This window comes from Diabrotica virgifera, chromosome 5 (assembly GCF_917563875.1).
Source record: "Diabrotica virgifera virgifera chromosome 5, PGI_DIABVI_V3a".
NCBI classification, from domain to species: Eukaryota; Metazoa; Arthropoda; class Insecta; order Coleoptera; family Chrysomelidae; genus Diabrotica; species Diabrotica virgifera.
Genome location: NC_065447.1, coordinates 197,043,759 through 197,065,244, shown reverse-complemented (window position 1 = coordinate 197,065,244; position 21,486 = coordinate 197,043,759). Strand labels below are relative to the sequence as shown.

Genomic DNA, 21,486 nt, shown 5'->3' with positions numbered 1-21,486 from the left:
ACAAACGGACATTGGCAACTATAAATGAAGGCATACGAGTAATGGTACGACTGGGCAAGAATATGTATGCACTACAATGTGTAATAATGCCAAACATGTCACATGACATGATAGTAGGAGTGGACGAATTGGCAGAAAAACATGTAGTGATCGATTTTAAAAATAATACGATGAAACTAACAGAAGAAAAAGAAAAAGAACAGGACAAGGAACATGAGAAACAAAATACGGACGAATCAGGTAAAGAACAAACAGTGGAAATGAATTTGGCAGCGAAGCAAGGACAAAGAAAAAAAAGGAGAAAAGGTCAGAAAAAGATAAAAGAAAATGAAACCTGTGGCTCCTCAAAAAAAGAGTTGAGCCCAGAAGAAGAAAATTTGAGAGTATCAGAAACAAAGGAAACCTGGGATTCCTCAAAAGAAGAGACGGGCTCAGGAGAAGAAGAAATAAAGCAAAAAAATGAAAGTGAAAAGAATATGATTGAAACAGTGGTATTTGAAGAGGAGGTATATGCAAACGAGGATGCAGAATGCACGGTAAACATGTGTGAAGAATCTGAGAAAAAAGACAGAAAATTGATATGTGGAGAAGGGAAAGAAAAAGAATTGCGGTTGATGTTAAGAAACTACGAAAATTTGATCAATGAGGAAAACAGAGTGGCTAAAAAGTACGAACATTCATTTGAGGTGAAAAACTTGGGAAATTTTCGATCAAAGACTTACCCGATTCCATACAAGTATCGACAAGAGGTGAAAGAAGAAATAAATAAAATGTTGGAAGATCAAATCATCGAAAGATGTGATTCACCGTATGTTAACCCGATTGTGATAGTAAAGAAAAGCAGTGGAGAATTGAGATTATGTTTAGATGCCAGGAATATCAACCAGCACACTGTATCACAATATGAATCACCTCTAAACATCGAGGCCATTTTTGGAAGAATCACGGGGTCACACATATTTTCGAAAATTGACTTAAAACACAGTTTTTGGTTGATACCGTTAGCTGAAAAGTGTAGAAACTACACCGCTTTTTCTATTGATGGTATTGTCTACCGGTTTAAGGTAGTGCCGTTTGGATTGCAGAGTGCTTGTGCTGCACTCGTCCGAGCTCTACATACCATTTTGAATCGCCACGAAGATTTCATAGTTCATTATATCGATGATTTATTAATTTTTTCACAAGATACTCAGAGTCATCTGAAACACATAGAAATAATTCTGGAAGAATTGGACACAGCGGGATTGAAATTAAACATTGAAAAATGTCAATTTTTTCAAAAAGAAGTCATTTATTTGGGTTTTCAATTGGACACCAAAACAGTAAGATTAGCCGAAGACAGAGTCAAGCTCATAGATGAATACCCAAGACCAACGAATTTGAAAACATTGAGAGGTTTTCTTGGCACGATTAATTATTTTAAAAAACTGATTCCCGATTTGAGCCAAAAGGAAATCCCTCTGATAAAGTTGCTTAAAAAAGGAATAAAATGGAATTGGAAAGAAGAACAGAAGGAAGCTTTCGAAACATTAAAACGAGAATTCGCAAAAGGAACGAAAATATACCACCCCATTTACAATTTACCTTTTATACTCCGAACTGATGCGTCCATACAAAAATTTGCAGGAGTTCTGTCTCAAATACAAAACGACCAAGAAGTGCCGATATGTTTTATATCGCGAGTGACTAAAACACATGAGAGAAAATATAGTGTTACAGAATTGGAGTTTGCCAGTGTACTATATTGCGTAAACAAATTGAGGTTTTACTTATTGGGAGCAAAATTCACAATCGAAACAGACCATGCAGCTTTAGTACATATCATGAAGAATAGATTAGTAAATAATAGAATACATAGAGGCATTCTATTATTACAGGAGTATGATTTTGAGTTCCGATATATAAAAGGAAAAGACAACATAATAGCCGACGCTCTAACACGGGATGAGGACACGGGAAAAAAGGAAACAATTACTCTACAGGTGGGACTAAATAGATTAATACAAGAAGAAGGGATATATTCGTTAAATGAGATAAGGTCAAACCAAGAAGACCTAGAGGAAAGAGAGAAAAGAAGAGCGGAAGTAGAAAATGACATATATTTTAAGAGAATAGACGGAAAGGAACTATATTTAGTGACACAGACATTGGCCGAAAAGATAATAAAGAAATTACATGAGGACAATGGGCATATCGGTAGCAGAAAAGTTTGGCTCGTTTTTAGGGAAAATTACATCAGCCGACAGGATTACCGCATTGCAAAGGAAATTACCCAGAAGTGCGATGTATGTCAAAAATATAAGAGTCGGAATTTCAAAAACGAAAATGTTGCCAAAAATATTGAAGCCCGAAACAAACTAGACATTGTAGCAATAGATATGTTAAGCGATCTAATTATGACCACTAAAAGGAACAAACATATTCTGGTAATGGTGGATGTGTTGTCAAAATACGTAAAATTATATAGTTGCCGCACCACAAAGGGGGAGGAAATATTAAGAAAAATCGACAATTTTATAGCCATAGTAGGAACACCAAAAAAGATCCTACTGGACAATGCAACGTATTTCCGAAATGATCGTTTCAAAGGACAACTTCGAGAACGAGGAATAGAGACAAATTTTGTCAGCATCAGGCATCCACAGAGTAATCCTTCGGAACGATTCATACAGGAAGTGACGAAATTTCTTCGCATTGCAACAGATGGTCAACATCGCCACTGGGACAGGAAAATGGCGGAAATAGAAAGGTATCTAAATACAATTCCGAGCACAGTAACAAAAGAGACCCCAGAATACATCATGAAGGGTGTACTGCCGATAAGGCCATGGGAAGACCAAGAGCCAAAAGAATATCAACAGGTGATTGAAACCGTACAGAGAAGATTACGGCGAAGCAACGAAAAATATATCCAAAGACAGGAACAAAATAGAAAAAGAAGACCAGTGACTTTCCAAAAGGGTGAAAAAGTACTCGTGAGGGCATTACGAGTATCAAATCTTCCTGGTGGCATTTGCGCAAAGTTGATGCCTGTTTTCGAAGGCCCGTACATCGTGAATAATGAAAATGGGATAAATAGTTATGAGTTGAGGCACAGGAACTCGGAAAAGATCCGAGGAATTTATAATATTCACGATGTATACAAATATCACGAATAAAAGACAGAATTACATGAAGTAGATAGTAAGTTAGGGTATAAGACATAGATTAAAGTAATGAAATATACAGGGAGTTGGTTTTGCCTCGAGAAAATTTATTTAAAAATGCAGATAAATTTTATCGAATACAAGGCGGGGATTTGTTATATTTCTATTTGATATAAAAATTAAAATTTGATAATTATAAACAAAATTCACTTTAATATAAAATATTTTTAATTTTCTCAACCTCGGGCATATAAATTTAGAACAACCTGTATACAACAAATTGTTATATTTAATTTTAAGAAGTGATTAGAATAAGCGTACGAAACTCGGAACAATGTGCTTAGATAAACAAAGTGAATGACGCGTACCATTATCGTTCTTCTCGGAAGGTATTATCATTAGCCTATGCTAAATAAAACTCAGTGAAATAGATGATAGTTCATTATCGTTTTTCGCGGAAGGTTTCGATCATTAGCCTATGCTAAATAAGACTCATTTGAAAGAGAGAATAGGTCATTAAAATTTGTAAATAGTTAGAAAGTATTTTAGAATGGGAATTAAATATTTTCTTTTGAAATCCATTAAGCATATTTAGAAAGATTAAAAATTGGTTTTGAGGAATATTACGAATGAGAGTTGGTGGTGGAAGATTGATTTGTGAATCTGGAAGGGATATTTAGAAAGTAGGGGAATGGATGACAAAGTGAGATCAGAATGTTTTGAGCTGTCGAGAAGTGAAGTCGAGTAGTAGACGGTAGTGTACGGAGAGTGAGAAAGCAGGTGTAGTTCCGTGAGTGTGGAGTATCTATCGTGGAACGAGAAGTAGGCCAGGTCGAGAGTAAAAGAACCTCCTTGAGCCAAGAGTGTCCCGGTAGCTGATAGCAGTTTCGAGAAAGGTAGAACACAGCATCACGACAGACGCAGGAACGAGAGCTATACGAGCTAGTTTTTCAAAGGAGAACATTACTGGAAGCCAGGACGAGGTTTGATCGCAGCCAAGGATAGCAGGAAACGGGTCTTGTGTGAGGACATTTTCAGTTCACCAGGAAAAGGTCAGTCTCATTTGTTTGGACATGAATGTATGGGTTTTTCGTATTAAATTCCACATAAAAAATTGAATAACATAATCAATAATATCAGAAAAGCTTCATCAAACTTAAATAGAGTTGTTCCTAATAACTCCTAATAGTTAAATGTTAATAAAAACTTTCAATTGAAAACCAAAAGGAAATAAGATTCCCATTTGTAAATGTTATGTTTAAGAATAATAAGAAATAGCAAATATTAAGCATTGATTGCCTTTTAAATAAAATAAAAAATATTTTGATTATAATTGTAACCCATATGTGTATTTTTTTTACTCTTTTCTTTTCTATCCCGATTAGGAACCATTAAGAAATATTTAGAAGCCACGAAAGTAAGTAATTAATTTATAATTCGCCCTGAGATTGAAAACATATTGATATGTGATCTGGTTAATTAATTAGATTAGTATTAATACATTGATTAAATTAAGTGACATATAAGAATATTATCTCATATCAATAATCAAGATCACATCAATATTTATGTTTAATTAGAGTCGTTTAATACCTTACATATTGATAACGGCAAACATAAAGTAAAACAATAAGGAATCCAACGCAACAAAACACCTCTCTAATCAGAAATCCAAATCCAATCATATTTCAGACAGGAAACAGAGGGGTGAAATATTCACCCTATTGTGCAAATCGGTAGACATTCACCCTACAGAAACCCTAGAATAAGCTAGACCACTTTGCTGAAAGAAGCCTGGTCTCACAATACTTGAAATGAAAAATAAATGCGCAAAGCAAATACAATTTGTTAAGACGTTGATTACAGGAATTCTTATAAATTAATAAAGAAAAACTGAAAAAATCTCTTAATGATACAGCTACTTTTGATGTAGGTACATTTTAGAAGTAAATCAGTACTTCAAATTAAATGAACAAGAAAACAGATTACATGATGAGCTGGAAAGCTATACATATGTCATGAATTAGTAATTTAAGCATAGAAGCATACAAGCTGAGAGATTATTTTGTTATAATATACACTGGGGTGCAAAATTAACCGGACAACTTAAAAATGGGTCATTTTTAATGTCTTGAATTTCCTAAATATGTAGTCCGATTTAAGTGATTTTTTAATATGTTATAGCCTTCTTCTTTAATAATATCGCTGTAATAATATTGTTGCTAAACAGGTAAATTTTCATTGTATACCGGGTGTACCAATGAAACTGTGTTTTTTCCTCAAATTTCGAATCACCCTGTGGAATATTCTAGCATTTATAAAATACTCAAATTAAAACCCAACTATAGTCTCATGTTTTCTTAACAGTCTGTTTTTTGATTCATTCGCTTATGTTGGACCATAAAAAAATTAGGTACTTTAACAATTAGCCATGTTTTTCATCAATACAGGGTGTTTTTAAGTAAGTATGGCAAACTTCAAGGGATAATTCTACATGAAAAAATAATGAAAGTTTGCTTTATAAACCTATGTCCGCAAATGCTTCGTTTCTGAGATATAGGGTGTTGTAATGTTTCTTACAAACTGGCGATTTATTTATTGCTTTAAAATCGGCCGAGATATGCAAATGCAATTTGGTGGGTTTTAAGACGTAATTATTACACATGTTTTAACATACAATTAAGAATTTGATATTCACCATTGGCGTCCATACGGGTAATAAGACAGCTCATATTACCCGTATGCCCGCCAATGGTGAATATTGAATTGTTACTTGTATGTCAAAAACTGTACAATAACTACCTCTTAAAACCCACCAAATTTCATTTGCATATCTCAACCGGTATTAAAGCAATAAATAAATCGTCAGTTTGTAAGAAAAATTTCAACGCCCTCTATCTCAGAAACGAAGCATTTGCGGACATAGGTTTATAAAGCAAACTTTCATTACTTTTCATGTAGTATACCTTGAAGTTTGCCATACTTACTTAAAAACACCCTGTATTGATGAAAAACATGGCTAATTGTTAAAGTATCTAACTTTTTTATGGTCCAACATAAGCGAATGAATAAAAAAAACAGACTGTTAAGAAAACATGAGGCTATAGTTGGGTTTTAATTTGAGTATTTTATAAATGCTAGAATATTCCACAGGGTGATTCGAAATTTGAGGAAAAAACACAGTTTCATTGGTATACCCGGTGTACAATGAAAATTTACCTGTTTAGCAACGATATTATTACAGCGATATTATTAAAGAAGGCTATAACATATTAAAAAATCACTTAAATCGGACAACAGGTTTACGAAATTCAAGACATTAAAAATGACCCATTTTTAAGGCGTCCGGTTAATTTTGCACCCCAGTGTATATTAGATACTATAACAATTTAATGGAATATCGTTTGATTTGAGATTATTTGGAAAATTTTTAATGATTTTCTTCTGTTATACATATTAAAATCTATAAATATTAAAAATATTTCATTTTTTTTTTGGAAAATCACGTTTAGTTATTTCAAACTGTAGCGTTGTTGGCAAATACATAATAAAGATCTAAAGTACTATGAAACTTTTACCAGTTTCGTAATCGTATCTATGGAAATCTCAAAATTATAATTTAATACAAAAACTATACTAAGAGATGTAGGCTCTTATTATAGGTAAACATTTTAAAAAGGGATAAAGTCATCCAGCTTAGGTAAACCTTTCCTATCATGACCAGTCAATAGACCGTATCAGTGGGATGTACTAATATACTGTACTTGAAGTGTCAACTACACATATCTGTCCCAACCCAATAAATACCTGTGGCTGTGGCCTCAAAAAACGACAGCTGTACCAAGTACTGTCAAACTACCCTGGTGGGAAAATCAACGAAAACTGTATATTATTTGAAGAATCTTCTTTCTTCTCTAAGTGCCGTCTCTCAATCTGAGGTTGGATATCATCACTATCATTTACTCTATCTACCGCTGTTCTGAGTTCTATGGAACTGCATTTAAACCATTTCCTTAAATTCTTCAACCAGGACTATTATTTCAATATACTTAAATTCTTTAACCAGGACACTCTCCTTCTTCGTACACTCCTTCCTCCTCTTATCTTTCCCTGTATTATCAGTCTTAGCAGTGTATATCGCTGTCCCCTCATTAGGGTAAGAACAGGACAAGTGGGTCGAGGTGGAGGTGTAGGTCGCGGTGGATGCTACTAGTTAAGTCGCGGTAGATGTCGACAGCACATAGCAAAGAGGTCACCTCCGCTGTCAGTCGAGCTAGAACCACTATCAAGTGATGTAGTTTAATGAAATTTGAATGACAAAAAGACTGTGCTTTTGCGATGTTGTGTCAGTCAAGTGATGATAGTGATGAAATGTCAGCTGTAAATAATCAGATCCTCCTTCATATTTCAAAAATTTACGAATTTAATTACTTCAGAAATTCAAAAATAAACTGAATACAAAAAAGGGATTATATAAAAAAAGTATCAACTCAGATAGCGCAGGTAATGACAACTTGGCTTCGAAAGGACCAATCACAGGGTAGGCAGCGCAGTACATCCTTGTAGGCAGCGCAGTAGACATCCATTTAAAACAAACTCATTTTATTTTCAAAAGCATCGATGTAAACCTCCTGGATGGCATCGCGCTAAACCTCCACCGCGACTTACTTGCTCTGTTCTCTTCCATTCACTACAATGTGTTTGTTTTACATGGATATCGACATCGACCGCGACCTCCACCTCCACCTCCACCGAGACCCCGAGGGTAAGAACATAACAAGAAAGTCGAGGTCGAGGTGGATGTGGAGGTCGCGGTCGATGTCGATATCCATGTAAAACAAACACATTGTAGTGAATGGAAGAGAACAGAGCAAGTAAGTCGCGGTGGAGGTTTAGCGCGATGCCATCTAGAAGGTTTACATCGATGTTTTTGAAAATGTAATGAGTTTGTTTTACATGGATCTCTACTGCGCGGCCTACAAGAAAGGATGCTTTTCTGTGATTGGTCCGTTCGAAGCCAAGTTGTCATTAACTGCGCTATCTGAGTTGATACTTTTTATAATATAATCCCTTTTTTGTATTCAGTTTATTTTTGAATTTTTAAAGTAATTAAATTCAGCAAATTTTTGAAATATGAAGGAGGATCTGATTATTTACAGCTGACATTTCGTCACTATCATCACTTGACTGACATAACATCGCAAAAGCACAGTCTTTTTGTCATTCAAATTTCATTAAACTTCACTTGAAATTCGGTTGGGAAGAGATAACCAGACTTGCGAGCTCCCACGTCGCATAGGATTAGCCTGGGCAGCGTTTGGTAAACTGAGCTATGTATTTAAATCGGACTTACCCATATGCCTGAAAAGGAAAATCTTTGACTAGTGTGTATTGCCTGTACTCACTTATGGAGCGGAAACATTAACACTCACAAAAAAGGTAGTGAACAAGATTCGCATAACTCAGAGGGCTATGGAGCGCCAGATGTTGGGTGTCTCCCCGAGGGACCGAATCCCAAACGAAGAAATAAGTCGTAGAAGAAAAACAGCGGACGCCGTCGAAAGAATCGCGTCGCTCAAGTGGAATTGGGCAGGACACGTCGCCAGATTGTCAGACAATCGATGGACAAAACGTATTATCGAGTGGAGGCCACGAGAAGAAGCACTACGGAGCAGAGGACGACCACCAACCAGATGGGCTGACGATCTGAAGCGTATTGTCGGCAACTGGATGCAAGCCACACAAAACAGAGAAAGATGGAAAGAGCTGAGGGAGACCTATGTCCAGCAGTGGACGCGTACGGGTTGATGATGATGACTTCACTTGATTCTAGCTCGACTGACGGCGCAGGCGACTCCTTGTTATGTGCTGTCGACATCGACCGCGACTTAACTAGTGGCATCTACCGCGACCTACACATCCACCTCGACTTACTTGTTATGTTCTTACCCTTAGGTGTCGCAGATATTGGAACTTTCATATTTTTATTGTGTTTATTAAAAGGCTACATCAGCGCGTCATCAATATTTTTTTTCGAAAGTTCTGTGAACTTTAAACAGTGTGGCAACAGTGCGTCGGCAGAACTACAGTGACAGTGCCATTGTACTATCAAAAACGAAGGCACAATATTGTGATAACAATAATCATTATACTCAGAGGCGCGCTAAATGTTTCAAAGTCAGTCACGTTCGATTTATTGTTATAGATAATCGATTTTTAGTAATTCCAATATGACACAACATCTAGGCATGGGATAAAAAAGTTTATTTGAAGAAAGTGTATTTTTTTGTTCTTAATGGCGCTACAGACTCGTTTTTGTAATATTTTATTTAATTGTAGAGTGATTTCCACATACTAACATATTTCTCAAATTGGGCTTTGTACCGCCATTCTTTGCTACATTACGAATATGTGTGCCAAATATCTCGACAAAATAATATTCAAAATTAAAGCTGCAATCTTGGACGCGTTTTCCGTACGCTGATGTTGCCTCTTCGCTTAGACATCAGAAAAAAATAAGAACTCAAGATTTTACATCCAGTTCACAAATAGATGGGACAAGATCAGTAAGATCATCTACCTACCACAACTGAACACATAGTATTTTATAGCCCTTGTGTTTGTGGCCTTATTTCACTAAAGACATGAATAATCGTTGTTTAAGATCTGCCGGATATTTCGTAATAATAAATTTTGCGTTGTTTTGCTTGACAAGGCCTTTTAGTATTAGTATTTTCGATGGACGTATTTTGTGACAGTTTTTTGCACTACAAACCTCGTGTGAGAGTTTTAATGTACAATGTATGGATCATCACTAAGTATTAATAGAATCGAATATTGTAAAAAAGTAAAAAAGATCGAATATTGTAAAAAAACGTGCAGTACATTGCCATATGAACGCAACAGAACAGGATTCTTCGATAGCAAGCTTGTGTAAAAACAGCTGCAATATTTATTTCAATATACTTAACCATAATATATGTAATAAGTTAATATAGTGATACATGTTATTATTATAGTTTTCTGTATTATTACGATCTAATACACCATATATTAGGTCTGGCTCCCGCGTACAAAAAAAGTTTATTAATAGCAAGCTGAAAATTTGTTAATAGCTTAACGGTGTCTAGTCGGACAAACTTTGATGTATAGGAACACTGGAACAGGGAAAGTTTTAATTGTGGAACAATTTAAAAATTTGGAACGTCATACTTATTACAAAAATGCCCCATGTAAATATTTTGTCGGACAGAACTTTCAATTGATTTGTTACCCTTTCATTAAACTCTCATGCAAAAATCAGACTGCTATTTTTTATCACCAACATAATTCCTGTCATTTGACATGTTCTACGCGTCGGACTTATTAAAATGCCCAACATATTTGTCGGACAAACATTTTTTCATATTATAAAGTTTGCTATTGAATATATTTAAAAACAACCTGCTAGTTTTCACAATCATAAACTTGTCAGGATGACAAATTCCACAATTAAAATCACGTTCCACAATTAAAATTTACTCTTGTTCACTGTTCCCATACATTAAAGATTGTCCGACTAGACACCGTTAAGCTATTAACAAATTGTCAGCTTGCTATTAATAAACATTTTTTTTTGATAAGCAGTAACTCCCATTACATACTTAATCGTTATTAAAATAATTTTTAACTTTGAGTGCTTTTTAAATAGTTAAAAAATAGTTTTATTACATGATAATCAATTTTAATATCACATGATTATTTGATAACCGTAAAATCACTACTACTGGTAATATCTTGGTTAATAATATAATAATTATTACGAATCTACACAATAAATATCGAGTATAAAATCTAAGCATTCCATTCGGTATAACCAACCATATCACAAGTTTAAAATGTAATAATGTTATGACGTTAACTTGAAAATTTTATGTGTTATTTACTTTAATAAACTACATCATATCGATGTTTTTAATTACTACAGGATTAAGGTCAAGACCTCTGCAATAAAATGTAATGCCACAACTTTTTAACTATAATTATTGTAAGAGTTGAGATTTAATGTAGTACTTTAAGTATTTATTATGTTTACATGGAATTTAGCCACGTAATGAAAATTACATTTTTAGCTAACTAATGTTTTGACGTTTCTACTTCCTTTCCGAAAATCGTTTGCAAAAATAAAAGAAAATCTGATAGATTCTGGGAAGAGTTTATAATCAGATTTTTTAGGTTTTGTGTGAAAAAATCAAGTTATAAACTCTGCCCAGAATTTATCAGATTTTCTTTTATTTTTGAGAACGACTTCCGGAATGGAAGTCGAAAGGTCAAAACATTAGGTAATTAAAAATGTAATTTTATATTACACCAATAATTGTGGCTAAATCCCATATAAACATAATATGTACAGAAAATAAATTTATATCAAAGACCACGAGATCATAGATTTTCATCGCCCTGTATATGACCAAAAATTGTAAATATTATAATTTAGCTAGTAACCAGTGTTTTCGCGGAAGGTGAAATCGTTAAGTGATTTGTTAATGTTTCTTTGAATGGATATACAGTTATGCGGTAAAAATTAGAAAGTACATTTATTTCGCGTTGGAATCGACAATAGGACATTTGTAAAGGATGCGTAGAAGGAGAGACAATAAACAAATTTATTGACAATAAACAAGTTTAGAATATAAGGTTTTTTGTTTAGCATATTGAAACAACGAAAAGTAATTTTTTATCTCCTAGAATTTAACAAACTTAAAAAGTTGACAAAGTTGTATACAAAATAAATGGGTTCTTAAGAAATGAAAACGTGGATGTAGTGGGTAGACAGGATGTTTGTGATTGGCGGAGAATAATGGTTGGAAGGGATGAGAGTGTTGAGTCGGAATTTGAGGAGAGAAAAAATGGTCACTGTGTAATTAATATCTGGAGAAGACAGTCCAGTTTTTAAAAAGTGAGAAGTCGGTGTAAAGTGGTGAAATTGGCCTTTACGAGCAGATCGTGGTTAAACGAAATCGTTGACCAAGTTGAGAAGTTAATTTTCCTTGTGTCCGAGGAGATTCCTGTGTTCTGTCTAGAACGAGTAGCCGGTGAGAGAATCGAGCTCAAGAGTGAGAGAATCGAAGGCTGCGCAATCCAGGAAGAAGTAAAAAGAAACAAAAAGGTTAGTCAGAATTTTTGTGAAACGGAGAGAGTTTGTTTTATATCCACACCATATTTGTTTATTTTTGTATTGAGTATTTCTATAGCATAATTTAGTCATTCCAAAATTTAAAGAAGAGATAAGTAATCAATTCAAAAGCAGAAAAGTAAAATTTAGTATTTTTGTAAGAATAGTCTAACGAATTATTTAAATAAAATTTTTGTTAAAACAAATGAGATATCAGAATTAAAGCTTAATTTATTAGATGAGAAAAAGTTGTAACAGAATTAAAATTTAGTATAATTTTTAAATCTTATATTTATGGTATATTGGATAAATAAAAAATATTTATACCATTTATATGACATCGAGTGTATTTAATTTCCCTGTTTTGTCCATGGACGAAGTAAGCAACTAGAGATACTAGAAGCCACAAACCAAACGTAATGCATTAAAATTAAAATAGAAAGAGAATAAAATTTATTAGAGAATTCAATTTAATTTTGGTTTTGTTTTACATACGTAATAATTAAAATAATTAAGTAATTAATCAAAATAAGAATTTGCTGATCAATCTCATAAAAAGAGAGAAATACAGAGCATTACAGTATCAGCTGAGTCCGCGAGTCTTTACCCGTGCGTCATTAACACCTGACGAGATAAAACACATACGTTTTATCTAGCATCATTCTCTTCCACGCATGAAACTCATGATATGACGTGCTGACGTTTGTTATTAAGTAAAAACACATGTTATTTTTATGAACCATCTAGAGTCAGTGCATTGAAAAGAGATAGGTACAAAAAAAGACGATTCGGTATGTTTTCATATTTTAAGCACAATTTGTTTGACGTTTCTGCTTTGTTTAATTTTGTGGCTGTCAGTCAGTTGAATTTTTTGCGGTTTTTGTCGAATTTTTGCGTTTTGAAGTTTCTTTATATTACACAAACAGTTGTTTTCACAACTAATTTTATATTGGGCTTTGAAATTTTAAGGTAAATAATTATATTTTGGCAATTAATATTTAAAACATACAAAGCTAACGTCATTCACAAGGTAAAGAAATGACTGTGTTTAGATTTCCGTCAAAGTGAATAAAATAAAAAAAATAAAATTTATGTTATTGAATTTTTTTATAAATTGTTTATTTATTTATTAATCAATAATAATAAAATAATTTATTATCCCGGCATTGGTCGCTAGGTAGATTGTTACGCGAGTGGTCGCGCGTGAGATTTTCTCTCACATATCCAAATCCTTTTTTACAAAATAAAATTTTTAAAACAGCTTTTAAACTTTTTTTATTAACTAATAATAAGAAAAAAATAATATAACATAATATAGATAATAATATAATAAAATAAAAAGTAATAATCGGAATTAAACAAATATTAATCAATCTCCGTTTCTTGATAATTTACGGCACAGCACACAAATATAACAAGAATGCTCTGGAAAAATTGATTGATGACAATAATTACAATTTTTTTTACACTATTTCAGGTTTTAAGTGCCAAAATAAAATTAATTTTTATGTACCTACAGTTCGTAACGCGGGTGGTCGCTTGATGAGAGAATGTCTCACTTGAAGCGCGCTCACTCAACAATTGGGTGATATTAGGTCAACTGAGTCACTATCTAAGCAGACGAGTCTATTAGATTGTCGAGGGAGGATAGTTAGGAGACTAGAAGGAACTACAGAGCGTATAATTTCCCAGAAAAAAAATTCTGTGCAATTTTCTGAAACCGTGAGAGAAAATCTCATATAGCGACCACTGGCGGGTTAAGCTACTTCAAATGTAGCTGTAATTCTGCACAAAAATTTTGAAGCAAAACTTACATTTGACATTCTATATATTTGATAACGTCAAATTTTATAATAAAACCCGTAATCGGAACAGTAGCCACTTTCTGTCAGTTGTTGTTGCGTGAAATAGATTTCCGACTTATTTCGTATGCTTTAAATGATGACGCACGGGTAAAGACTCGCGGACTCAACTACTTAAGTAAACATGCAACAAGAATTCAGTTTCAGAACCTTGTTAATTTAATACTGTTGTGAGTAAAATTGTCAAAATGCTATAGTTTGCTAAGCTTAAAAAGACCTGGAAGCATAACTTGCCTCCACCTACTTCGGTCAATGACAAGTAGCCAGTTGTGTATTCCCATGGCAGGTAAAATAAAACATTATCCTTTAATTGGAGTCTAGGTCTACCTATGGGTTTCCTGCCGATCGGAACATTCTTCCATATCCGTTTCTACCTGCTGTGCAGCTGATGGTGCATATTTCCGGCTATGTGTTAACTTCTTTAAGGGCCATAGGCCATGCCATATCTAACACTATGTTGAAAAGTAATGGAGATATCCAGTTTTACACCAGTCCTGTCTGTGCACCAGTCTTAATAAAGAATGTGTCCGTGGTGTGTTTGCCAATTCTGACCCTATTGAATTCTCGATACATATTTTTGTTAAATTAATAATCTTGACCCTGACCCCTATATTTCCCATGGCCATCCACACTCTATCCTTTATGACACTATCATACGCTAAGATAAATGATCAATATCTAATAATTTGACTAAATTGACTAGACCAATTAGATTGACTTGAACGAAGCAAGAACACACAAATAAGCTACAGTCCTTTGAAATGTGGTGTTACAGGAGGATGCTTAGAATAGTAAGGAAACAGAAGAAAACTAACACGGAAGCATTGCAAGAAATGGGCAAAGAATACGAAATAATAAACACAATAAAAATAAGGCAGTTACAATATCTAGGGTCTAGGACACGTAATGAGGGGACAGCGATATGAACTGCTAAGACTGATAATACAGGGAAAGATAAGAGGAAGAAGGAGTATAGAAGAAAGAGCGTGTCCTTGTTGAAGAATTTAAGGGACTGGTTTAAATGCAGTTCTATAGAATTCTTCAGAGCAGCGGCAGATAGAGTAAAGATAGTGATAATGATATTCAACCTCCTATTGGGAGACAGCACTTAAAGAAGAAGTTATCTTAGTACCTGTGTACCAAAACAAAGGAGATATTGAACAATGTATAGGGTCACAAGCAACTACTTAGCGACACCATGAAACTATGGTAGATAGTAATTATTAATAGACGAACACGCGAACGAACAGAACAACAGATGTAATTTCGCAATATCTATTGTAAGAAAGCTATATAATGATAAACCAGAAAAATAAAGAAACATACGTTCATGTAGTATTTTCATTAAATCTTGAGAATACATACATGTAATAGTATTGTAAATACATGGAAGATGTGATGAGCAATGAATAAGAAAGGAGTTTCCAATAGTATACAATGATTGTAACATGGTGGTATGATGGAGTAAAAACTAATGTTACCTCTTTCAACGAATTTGAACACAGATTGGAACAGAGGATGCACTTTCTTGAAAAAAAAGTTTAAAACATAATAAGACAGGAATAAGAATATTTAATCGTCCATCACGGGCATATCAAAATTTTGTGGCTTCAAGCTATTATAGCCTATCAATAATTAATCAGGAATATAGTCGAAATCACATTGCTTTAATCAATCACATATTACTTATATTACTCATTACAGACAACAATAGATACTATGTACAACATAAAAAAATTCCGAAAAAAAGTTCAATATCTACAAATAATTTTCAATCGTAGATGAATGAGGTTTACACAATGCTTTATAAATGACTCAATATCCTCATGAAATAGACAAACCACCTGCAACTGGAGATCACGAACCTGACACATGCACCAATAAACAAAACATTGTCATACTCACACACAATAGAAAGAAAAAAGGTAAAACGAACAGCATTCTACAACGATCGTTCAACAAAACATATTTGATCACAAGTTAAAGAATGTTCTGATAAAAAAAGGAAAAGAGGGATTTAATTTTTTTTTAATCCATACAAGTAAAAGACTAATTCTAGATTCTTATGCATGACCTATTTATCACATGATGACATAATGGTGTTCTATACATATTTGAATTGCATGGTGATAAAGGAAAACTTACCAAAAACAGAAGTCGCTCCGTAAAACCTGTTCAATATTTTATAAAACACAAACAAAATTTATAACTCTGAAGCACAAAACCAGTTTTATCTACTAACTTTATTGTCGCTATTATCGGTACCGGTATCACAACGATTATACTTAAGGTAAGTATACTTTAGTGCTGATAATACCGACCATAAAACCCCACTGAACTTTGTGAGTGAGAGATATTTTCACTTCACTTCTAAATAATTATTAATGATAAGGACGCAAATTAAGAAAGATGTAGATGTTTCATGCGAGTTGTTTTTTACGTTAGCGTTGATAACTGCTGCTAGGTCACATTTCGATAGGATTCGAGCAAGGAAATACGGCGATAAAGCAAATGTTTTCTGTTTATCAAGTAGATGTTTATATTATAGTAGACATATCGGTTTTGATTCGAGGATTTTCCAAATTTTCTTATAAAATTGGGATACGGATGGTATCTGCAGGATGTATTTCTCAATAAGTATTCCAATAAATTAATTCATAAGTGGAAATATTTATCACTGATGATTATACATACCTATATATATTACATATACACCGTTCTTAGGCGTCAACGCCCTTCGGTAGGGATCTATAGAGGAGTATCACCAAGCCGCAAGCCCTTATCTCTTGCCGTACCGCTCCTCCATAGGCCGATCAGACGCCAGTTATTCCAGACCAAGTCGTAGATTCTACTGAACTGAATTTTCTACTACGGCGTTGGCCTATTATTAATTTCATGACCTGGCTGAGGCTCGAACCGTCGATCGCAAATCCACTGAACTTGTCGATCGACTGCGCTTCTGCCAGCTGGACTGTATAGACAGGGGTCGGTCAAGCTCCTTGATAGTCAGAGCCATTCTTAAAAATTTGAAAGTATTGGCGAGCCGCAATTAAACAATTTTATTTAAAAAGTGTAAAAAAGTAATAAATTTTTCTCTCAGTGTTTGGATTTAAAGAATTTTAAAGTGAAATAAAATGGTTCGCATCGTTGTTTCAAATACATATTCAAATAATTCTACAAGCAGCTTTACTAATTCAGGATACTTCGATTCTTCATCATTCTTCCATCTTTTTCTGGGACGGCCTATTATCTTCTAGCGTCTCTGAAAAAACACTGGCTTAAACACTCTGTCTTCCTCTAATCTTACCACATGACCTATCTTATCTGGTTATCTTTTACATGTCTGACAATGTTTTCAGTACCATACAGATTCACCAATTCAGAATTGAGGTGTCTTATCCAGTATCCTGTCAATTCATCTCTTTGAGGGCCAAATATCATTCTGAGAACTTTCCTTTCAAAAAGCTAAACCTGCAGTATATTTATTTCCCTCTGATGTAGAGTCCATGTTTCACTTCCATAATATATAACAATTGGGCGAATAATTAGCATGTACAGTCTTAATTTAGATTGTCTTTTTAGAAGCTTAGATCTTACTAATGATGATAGGAAGTATAATGCTCTATTACAGCTATCCATGCTCAGACCTATTTTTATATGTGGTTGTCATCTGTGATTATCGCCCCTAGATATTTAAACTGTTTTATTACTTCGAAGTTGTGGTCTTAATATTTATGTTCTGCCTAACTCTTGGTCTTGGAATGTTGGTTACTAGCATGTCTGTATTTCGTCTTCTTTTGATTTATTCGAAGGCCCAGACTACCGGTTTCTTCCTCGAGTTGTGAAAACACCTCTCTCACGTCACTTGTAGAATGAGCGACTGCACCTTGATCATCAGCAAATGTCAACAATAGTTATGATCTTCGATTCTCAAATACCCCTGACAGCTCAGATGATATTTTACTTATTGCATTTTCCAAGGCCAAATTGAATAGCAACGGTGATAAGAGGTATCCGTGTTTAAGTCCTGATGTTACACTTAGTCGTTTATATTTTTTGATGTCAGATATTTAAGACATTTTGAAAAACAAAAATTAAAAGTAATTCAGATACATTTATTGAGAGCCACAAATAATCCTTCAAAGAGCCACATGTGGCTCGCGAGCCACAGTTTGGCCACCCCTGGATAGACTATAGACCGACCGATTATTATACCGACTGATTATTTATTATACCGACCGACTGATTATACCTAAATGCGAAAAATTGATTTATATAAAAGACGGAAGTTCAGAAAATATCTAGAAAACATAAAGAATGTTATACTCGTATGAAGGATTGGAACTGGATCGAATTGGAACTTGATTTGGAATTGAGACAGATTAATAAATTAAGTGTCAAGTGGCCATTTATTGGGTTTTACTATTTATAGGCGTACAATTTATTACACGGGCGTAACCATGTTTTGATGGTCCAACCCATCACCCGAAAAGTTAAGAGGGATTAACATGCAAATTAAAGGGCTTTAAGGCTTTTTCATTCAATGATCAGTAGTCTTCTGAAAGAAAGACAAAGCAACAGAAAATCCAAAAGAAACTAATCTCTATCGTAAATCGTAAAAGTGTAATGATCCAAAAAGCTTCTATTTTTTTTTTAAATCGGTCTAATTCAGAAAGCAGGAACTTTTATGCAACCCAGGATATATACGGTTTTAATATCCGCCTTACAAATATTTGAACGGCAGTTAGTTATTCTTAATTATCAATATTGTTTGTTTGTTTGGCAAAACTTCGGCGAAAAACACTTAGTGTTTCTTCAATTAGAATAGTCAAAGCTAAGTAAAATTAAAGAGTTCGTTTATTTAATACTTGCTGAAAGCGAAATTAAATCAAACTGCGTCTGAGAATTCTTTTCTATTGGCTAAATTAAATGGTTCGATAAGCAAAGCACCCTTGGCGTTGGATCGTTGAAAAATATTATTCATCAGCGGTTACCGGTTTAGCTATTGAAGAGTCCGGTAGTCCAGCCTTTTCGCTAGAAATTGGGGACTTGTCCCCGTATCATCAGTTTTCAGTTTAACCCAATAATAAGTCAAGTAAAATTTCTGTGTTCGAGTGAAAGTATAAGTTTTTTGGTGTTCTTTTTTGTCGAGAAACCTATTATTGTTTCCTTTTCTAAATAGTTATGGGTCTGAAAGTAAGGCAGTCCATAATTCAAATCCTCAATTTATTCGTTGAGAATCAGTGCTCAGTGCTATTTCTATTAAAAGTCTACAGTCGAAGCAAGTATGTATAGTGAAACGCTCCCTAGTAAAGTGACGCCCTTTTTAGCAACCTGTTTCTAACTAGTTTTGTGTTTCTGGGTAATGTTTCTGGGGTAGCTCTAGATCATCATCTTATATTTTATTCTTTTTCTCCAATTTTATTTTTGTTTATGAGCTAGTAAGAATGATCCAAATAATCACCCCACATCTCTTCTGATTCTGAACCACGCGGCCTCGTAATTCTTACACATTTCTTGTGCTACAAAAGGAACTTTTTGTGGCAAACAAGGTACACCTTTAAGAGATAAGACTGAGTGGGAACGGATCTACATTAGCCAGCTAGCCAGCGTCTGAACATTCAGAATTATGATGCGTTTCTAGCATTCTTGCGGTACACAGTAGAATCTAGGGATAAAGATCTTTCTGAGCATTTGGTCACTCTCAGAAGAATGCTCTTTATGCAAGCCCTCAAATCCAAAATGAAATAATTGCCATTTGTGGTGAAATAATTTACCATAAGATAAATTTGTGGTGAAGTAAAGGAAGCTAAATTTTTTGCGATTCTCGCTGATGAGACGACCGACATTGCAAGTACCTTCAAAGAAGTTGAACAGAACAACACAAAGGTAAGGAGACCTTCTTAGAGTATATTCCAATTGTTTTGACATATTATATTCGTCAAGAATGTCTTTTAGCTTTTTATGTATATGTATTGTAGTACACACCGTCTCAACCTTGCTGTTGCTGACTCAGATGTATAAAATTGCATTGGGCTACTTAAGACATTTGGTTCAACGCACTGCTGTTACCGGCTGATCAACTGCTCGCAATGTGCGAAACATGATGGGTTCACATGCTTGACGCCATTAGAAGATTCAAGGAAATTTATTCAGCGATTATGCTATGCTCTCGAAGAACTCCAAAAACATCGAAACAAGTCGTCCAAATGTTCAATATTCAATCGACACTTCAATCTCCGAATTGTGTTATGTACCTAGTTCAAAAAGTCATGATCTATACTATAACATTGCCGCTATCCAAATAATTGCAGGCAATAAAAACAGGCCTCATAACAGCATTCAGCCACGTGAATGATGTTATTAATGCTTAGCAACTTTTGAGACATAAAGTTGGCGAAGAGTACCTCCATCTCTATGAAGAAGCAAACGTGTTGCTCGAAGAAAATGGTGGTAAATATACTTATACTATTTTTGCCACGTATCCGTCGGAAGGTAGTCGAACCTCTCTAACCTTTCTATGTCGAACATATCAACGTATTTATTAAAAAATAAATTTATTCGTCCCTTCTCGACCATACCATTCATTGGGAGGCTTACAAACACCGTAATGTAGTATCGACACTATCTGGTGCATTACCGTCAAATCCAAAATACATAATAACATTTAGGTAATTGTTAGCGACAAGTGGAGAAAAGGGACATGTGGTGTCAAAATTACATATTCATGGAACAATCAATGGAAAAACTAGTATGTACATACATAATATACAAGCGAGGTAACGTAGGTACATGAATTATGAGATAGCTGCTGATTTGAGCAAACAAAATATTACAATATTGAAGATTACTGGAAATCAATACTGATGAAGAAAATATGCAGTATACAAATTAGGAGAAGAGCAGGAATAGCACAAATAAAGTACATACTTATAATATAAGCAGAAAGAATTTAACAAAGATAGTGATCCGAAAAATGCCGTTAAGAGTAGAACTTTCAATGAACGCCGCGAAAAAATATTATTTTCGATTATATGATTGTGAAAATTATAATCCCTAATAAAGAGTTAGCGAAAAAATTTATTTTTTTAAGAGTACCTATCGGCAAAAAACATCATTTCTGTTTGTGGGTCCACGAAAATTATAATTATTAGTAAAAAGTTCTCAGAAATAATTGTTTTCGTCGGCAGAAACAGAAACAAAAAGGGAAATAATTGTTGTCGTCGGCATCTATTATGAACTAAATCTTTTCATTATAAATATTTTGGGAGTTATAATCTTCGCGAAAACGCATATAAAAAAATTGTAATCGCCAATACAAGAG

The 21,486-nt window shown here is 34.2% G+C and overlaps 1 protein-coding gene across 3 annotated transcripts in view; it reads right to left on the bottom strand.

Annotated features, from left to right (window-relative positions):
• The window catches only part of LOC114324907 (uncharacterized), a 359,531-nt gene that overhangs the window by 242,664 nt on the left and 95,381 nt on the right, over positions 1-21,486 (bottom strand). The window contains exon 1 of one of the 3 annotated variants that reach the window (XM_028272854.2): positions 16,308-16,523. The exons of the other annotated variants lie outside the window; for them this stretch is intronic. The gene's annotated coding sequence lies outside the window, so the exon portion shown is untranslated. Of the gene's footprint in view, positions 1-16,307; positions 16,524-21,486 lie in introns of those variants that run through there. 3 annotated transcript variants of the gene reach the window in all.